Genomic DNA, 7470 nt, shown 5'->3' with positions numbered 1-7470 from the left:
CCAGCGACGCTGTCTCCTGCCGCTGCTGTCTCTGCTTCCAGCCCGGCTAATTATTCTCATAAATATACATTTATGCACTGCACAGCCGACCCGAAAGTAGCTGTAGAGGGTAGACAGTGGCGGTCAGACACATGAGAGCCAGAGATTCAGCACCACGGACAGCAGGAGCGAGGCCTGGTGAGTTTATCTAGATGTGCTATCAATGATCACAGATCACGGATAGCGCATGGAGAACACACTTGTGCCGTGAAATCACGGCAAACAGAGGGACATATGCATTTTTAACACATCAGTAAAAAACGTCTGTGTTCTTCACTGACGTGTGAAAGAGGCCATATAGCTGCAAGTGCACAAATTTAGCTGCAAGTGCATGAATCTAAAAACTACAATCTTTTGTGTTACAATTGCTTGCAAACACAGATTTCGTTCCATTACAAATGTATGGAGAATGTGTCAGTTGGGAATTTATGTATGAAAGTCAGGTAATCCTGCATGCAGCGGATGGGTGGGCCCTAGTCTGACAATGCCTATATGCATAAGTGTCGCCCCTGAGTGTCAGGTGCCACAGGGTACAGCATCTAACCCCGGATTCCTGGAAGACCAGTGCCGGTAAATAACATTCAAACACACATCCACGCCCCTTTCCCCAGACTGGGTAATAGGCTAGAGACGGATCTGATGGATGGCCACCTATTGGTCAGGACTCATCCAATCCGCTAGTCAGAACCCTGGGAGGAGGAGGGGCTAGTCAGTGCAGTGGACGAGATACAGACATCTTGGCAGTCAAAACGTCAGTCAGACGTTGACGTGCTGACAGAAAGTGTGAAGTGGCTCATTGGACTACAGGAGTAAGGTCACCCGGGAGAGTACGGTGTGAGTACTCACTGGATTGAGCACCGGTGGGGTACAGAGCCCTGGTTCAGGAAGACGCTTCAAGCTCACCTGATAAATCTGCCCGGTGAGGGAATCATCAAGGGTCCTCACTAAGGATAGTGTCCGGGGCACAGCAGCAAAGAGGGAACCTGGGAACTGGGACAGAGGTCCAACCCAAGAGAGGTTCAAGCTGCCTGCCATAAGGGCCATGACTGTGACAACAGGAGGGGACCACCTAAACGCTTCAGGCCATCAACAACAGATGCGTGCATGGAAGTAAAGTTCACCAGGTCACTACAACAGCACTGGAATCAAGGGAATACTGGATTACCTGAGGTCCAGATAGGTAGACAGCACCAGCCGAGTTGCAGCTACTCCAAACCATTGAGTAAAGCACAAGTTAAACCGCAGCCCATGTGTTGTCTGAATTTTTCCTACATGTGTACATCACCATACTACAATCACCATCATTCTCCCCTGGGGCTTAGCTCTATTTGAGGAGAGCCATAACATCCAGGCTGCCCAATACCATCAGTTGCAGCAGTGAGAGACTTTGCAGCAGCGGCTTTCCCCACATTGACGCATACCGCAAGTGGCGTCATGAAAAACTCTTTATTTTTACATTTCCCTTTTTTATTGATTTCCCCTATTTAAGTAACCCCCAGGGTCATGGAACCAGGCAATGGCCACCCGTGATACGTCCCAGTGAAACAAGTACCCCAAGGCCCTGGGGTGCGTCATCTATAACTAGTGTTTATTTGTTCATTGCAGGTATGGGAACTCATCAGTGGAGGAGCTGATGAAATGAAGGATCCCCATCCTAAAACATCTTTGGTGCTTTGTTTGCAAGTGACCATGGAATCTAAGGAGTCAAATAGATAAAATCAGAGCTTTAGCTGCACCATGCAAGTAAACCTGTGGATGGCGCATCAAATATCAATATTACATATTGATAATACAGATACATCCAAATGCCAAAAGTGGTTAAAAAGACTAAAATGAAAGGCAAGTAACAAGCAAATGTGTATGATGCAATGCACACAGCCGTCTTATGTTTGCTTTTAAGTCGGGGGTTAACAAAGCTCCAGTATATTCGGTTTTAACAATCAAAATTCTTTGTTCCCAGAATAGCTGGGTGCCATGATTGATATGTCGCTTACAATATACCAAAAGGAAATGCACAAAACAAACAAAGGTAGCTAAATAGGTGACAAGCTATTGACACTTGCCACATTGCATAAACAATTCACTTATGTATCTGGAAATAATTGCGGAAGACGATAAACCTGGTAAACACCAGTGATGCAATGAAACTTAACTCTGTTTCACCAACACATCTCGGGAAACGAAACTGAAAGCTAAAAGGGAAAAAAAAAGTTTGGCACCGTGCTAGCCAGAAGAAAAAAGAGTGATTGCTCTCAGCGGGAGACACAAAATAATAATCTTGTAGTTATAATACCATTTAATGACTAACCAAAATAAAATAATTGATGTTACAAAGCAAGCTTTCAAGACGTCTTAGGTAGTATACAGTGTGTCCACCCATATCCTGTCCACTGCCATTAACTTGAGAGCGGCGGCAGCTATAGGAATAGAAGTGGTGTCTAGGTATAGTAAAGTAGCCATGCGCTACGCAATGTAACCACCTACAGCGCCACCTGGTGGAAAACAACGGAGTTAGCATTTTTATCTCGAAAACGGAACAAGATAGAGAAAAAAAAGTGAATTCAAAAATTGTAGGGCATCATCAATTCAATACGAATCGACACCTTGCATACAGAAATGCTATGATATGAAACCCATGACCCCCCCAAAACATTGAATGCTGGTCACGCATATGTCGCTCATTTAACTTTGATGCTCAAAGTGGCCCCCGTCAGCTGCAATGCACATCTGGACTCTGGACAGCATACTGTATCTTGCTGCACGTTGTGCAATATGGTAGGTGACACGTTTGCACAAGCATCTGTGATACGTCATTGTAGGTCCTGCAATGTTGGTGGAGGGGTCGCATACACCTGCTGTTTGATGTGACCTCACAGAAAGAAGTCCAATGGGGTCAGGTCAGGTGAGCGTGGAGGCCACTCCACACAGTCACCATACCCAATGACTTGTAGGAAGGTCTCCATGAGGTATCGCTTCACGTCCGCAGCCTTGTGAGTTTTACACATTCTAATCATAGCATTTCTGTATGCAAGATGTCGATTCGTATTGAATTGATGATGCCCTACAACTTTGTAATTCACTTTTTTCTCTATCTCGTTCTGTTTTCGAGATAAAAATGCTAACTCCGTTGTTTTCCACCAGGTGGCGCTATAGGTGGTTTCATTGCGTAGTGCATGGCTACTTTACTATACCTAGACACCACTTCTATGCCTATAGCTGCCGCCGTTCTCAGGTTAATGGCGGTGGACAGGATATGGGTGGCCAAACTGTATATGTGTTTCTTCAGATACTTTGATATACAATGCATTATGAAGAGACCAAAGAAGTCTAGAAAGCTTGCTTTGTAACATCATATATTTTATTATGAAAGGTATCATAAATGCCAGATTATTACTTTGTTTTATTTTATTTTGTTTATCCCACTGAGAGCAATCAGTGAGAAAACAGTAAAATCCTCCCTCCCATGACCCTCTCATAAACTTTCCTGTGGACTGGAGTGATGCAAGGTGTCATGATAGTAACAGAGAGACTGTGAATTGGGACTCCTAAACTGACCCTTAGGCTAGGGGAGCCCTTATCTGTCCATAATCCAAGAGTTACACCTGATGGTGGTGAGGTCTGGACCCCGAGTGTAACCCTAACTCCTGAGAAGCCCTGATCTTATGCACCCTCACGCTAGGAGGGGGCCAGGAGTGGAATGATAAATCCCCACATAAATAGACAGACCGGGAGAAACTAAAACTCACACTCACAGCAGTCAATCATGGAGGTAAAGACAATATGTGCACAGGGGAAAAATAAAGAAAAGCAAGGCAATACACAATGATGAGGTGTCATCCATGTCAATCAGCACAGGAGGAGGGCGAAAGGAGGGACAGGAGGCGCAGATGAGGATGCCCATCGGTCCGGACCAGACAATTTACATACATGGTGGGAGATTTTATAAAGGTATTTTTGGGGGCTACAGGGGGAGTGAGGGGGTAACGTGCATTTTGAGGCGCCAATGGGTTGTCATGGCCACTAGGCATCAGCTGATGACAATATATTGTCTTTCCTGTCGCTGTCATAGCGTGCTTCCTGTGAGAGTCGGCAAGATCATGACATCAGCACAGGTCCTTTACCACCACTTCTTCAATGCTGACCTCCGTAGCTTAGCAGAAGAGAAGTGGTTGTGCAGGACCTGTGCTGATGTCATGATCATGTGACCATAGGGGGCGGAGCTCAGCAGAGAAGTTGTGTTGAAGGACCTGTGGTGAAATCAAGTACAGTGCAGGAGCGTGACAAAGTTAAAAAAAAGAATCCTGCCTGAACTGAGTGACAGTGACTGACCCTAGCAAAAGCTCCGCCCCTATGACTGAAACCTAAGGTCTGTACTGCATCCACCTAAGCATATAAAGTGGGGTTTTTTTTAAGATAAATACATGGAATGTATTTATATTTTTAAACCATGTTAGCAATGCACATTGCACCATTTAAAACACATTGGGGTTAGTTTAATATAAAAAAAAGACATTACAGGTTCCCTTTAAATAGGGGAGTCTAATCCAATATATGCATGCGACTAGTCCCTACTGCAATTCCTTTTTTTTTACATGGACACTCGGTCCTTGGTAACACTGTCTCCTGAACAGCCCTATTAAATAACAGCACACGTCCATATTAAAATTTTGTTATTCTAGTAATAAAGGGGTTAAAGTGAAAAAAAAAAAAAAAAGAGGTAGCATCATTTTAGGACGTGTTCAGGCGATCATATATGTGTATATATATATATATATATATATATATATATATATATATATATAAATATATATATATAGATATATATAATTTTTTTTTTCATATATATATATATATATATATATATATATATATATATATATATATATATATATATATATATATGAGTGAGCCCTAAAGTGAAACTACATCATTTTTTTTTCTTTTTAACCCTTTTGCTGCTAGACTGCAAAAACTTTAATTTTACCGCAATTTTGCAGCTGTTGCTATATGTTTGCAGTCTTATTATAGAGCATTAGAATGACTGTTAACATTTCCACACTTAGTGCATGGCGTTTAGGTCAGGTCTCAGGTCTACATGGCATGCCATAGTGGGAGAGAAGCTCCGCGTCACTGATGAGTAGGTGCTCAAGGGTAAAAAATATACATATAGAAAAGAAAAGACAACCCCGGCACACTACAACTCCCAAGAAAAGGCAAAATGCGGTAATAAAGTATGCAAATTTTTATTGATCAGGTTCTTAATGTCTTATAGCGTATATGCATCTGGTCCAAAAAATACTTGACGTTTCGGCCTCCGGCCTTCGTCACAATGGACTATTATCTGACAGTTGTACAGAAAATGACAATCAATATCAAAATTATATACGTAGATGAAAAAACAAATATATGCCCTCCAACATCATTTTTATAACAACAGACAAGGACATAATGAGGTAGAAACATCATGTGTCATATAATAAGAACCGGATGATACATTCAAAAATCCATAAATCTAGGTAAATAGATAGTGCACATTTAGGACCTGGAAAAATAAACAAGGATTCCTTCTGGAAGTGAGGGCGTGAACCCAGCTGTGTCTATGGAATACCGACCAAGACAAAGGAAGAGAGGGAGAAAGAAAAAAAGAAAAAAGAAGATGAAGATAAAGAGGTGGGAGGAAAGAGGAAATAAAGAGCAGGAGAGCAAAGACACGGAAGGAGCAGGTAGAGAGAAATGGTGGATGTCAAAGTCCAAAGGGCATCTAATGTAGAACTCACCATGCAATATCAAATGTACGTGGACAAGGGGCTGATGATTACAAAAATGGATGCAGTCTCATATGTGCTTCACTACAATGAAAAACATGTATTAGCAAGACATGCTATATATATGTGTGTTATGTATATATGAGTAATCAATTTCATACAGGGAAAAAAATGCGTGGAAAACCATAGTACCTGTGATAGCTTGCATACCATAAGGTAATACGGTATAGTGCATCAAGGGCACTGGTGCAGGCTCAAGGGCTCTATGTTGGATATCATAGTCAAATGCGCTATGGAAACTAGACCTTGATAAAGAGAGCCATACCTTATGTTAGACACCACAAAAGGAAAAAAAGTGTATGTATAATATCATGAAAAGGATTACCCTTGTGTACGGTGCCATATAAGGCCAGCGTATACTCGGTCACATTCCATAAAGAATTAACCATAGGATGGCGCTTATTTTTGGGTCCTAGTTTCACACATAGAAGGAACTAAAAGTATATCAAACATGAAAAAGGAGTCAGTGTATCCATGAGCAACAGCTCCTGACAATTTATAGCATGAAAACATCACATAAAGCTATGAGGGTAGGGTTCATTACCTGCTGGACGGTGGTGGGATGTGTGAGCTGAAACAGCTGCTGAGCAATCCAGCATAAGCTAAGGCAGTAAGGCTATGCTATGGTAGAGGTGAAGAGTTAGCAAAGGGTCAAGCCAAAGGAAAAGTTTACATTGAAAGTACTGCTGATATCCACATTACCTATGATGTCAGCACCAGAGGAGGGATGAAGCCGGTATAACCGGAGGGGAATCCTGCCGGGACCTTGCATAGAAAGAGGCAGATGAATCATATGCGCACCAAGAACGTGCAAGAATCATAAGATAAGAGAAGAATGAAAAGGTCGGCTGCCATTACTTCCCAAACCGCCGCTGGACGAGTGTGCTGTGTAAGGTTTCCTGCACAGTGAGCTATGTCGGCATAAATCTGACATTAGATGTGCTTGACCCTTTGCTAACTCTTCACCTCTACCATAGCATAGCCTTACTGCCTTAGCTTATGCTGGATTGCTCAGCAGCTGTTTCAGCTCACATATCCCAGCACCGTCCGGCAGGTAATGAACCCTACCCTCATAGCTTTGTGTGATGTTTTCATGCTATAAATTGTCAGGAGCTGTTGCTCATGGATACACTGACTCCTTTTTCATGTTTGATATACTTTTAGTTCCTTCTATGTATGAAACTAGGACCCAAAAATAAGCGCCATCCTATGGTTAATTCTTTATGGTAATGTGACCGAGTATACGCTGGCCTTATATGGCACCGTACACAAGGGTAATCCTTTTCATGATATTATACATACACTTTTTTTCCTTTTGTGGTGTCTAACATAAGGTATGGCTCTCTTTATCAAGGTCTGGTTTCCATAGCGCATTTGACTATAACAGGGCCGGATTATAGGCGGGGCAGGCGGGGCTTCAGCCCCGGGGCCCCCACCATAAGAGCTTCCAAGGGGGCCCCCACCACCAGGGCCATACTTGCCACCCGTCAGCAATTTTTTTTTTATTTCTTCACACCCTCTCCCCCTCCGTAAAGACAGTCTAATAAATCAGCTGTGTTTTCAGGGGGGGGGGGGAGAGGTGCGCGCACCTACATTTATTTGTATC

This window comes from Anomaloglossus baeobatrachus, chromosome 10, assembly GCF_048569485.1.
Source record: "Anomaloglossus baeobatrachus isolate aAnoBae1 chromosome 10, aAnoBae1.hap1, whole genome shotgun sequence".
Lineage (NCBI taxonomy): Eukaryota > Metazoa > Chordata > Amphibia > Anura > Aromobatidae > Anomaloglossus > Anomaloglossus baeobatrachus.
The sequence above is the reverse complement of the archived record's forward strand: the minus strand, read 5'-3'. Positions refer to the sequence as shown.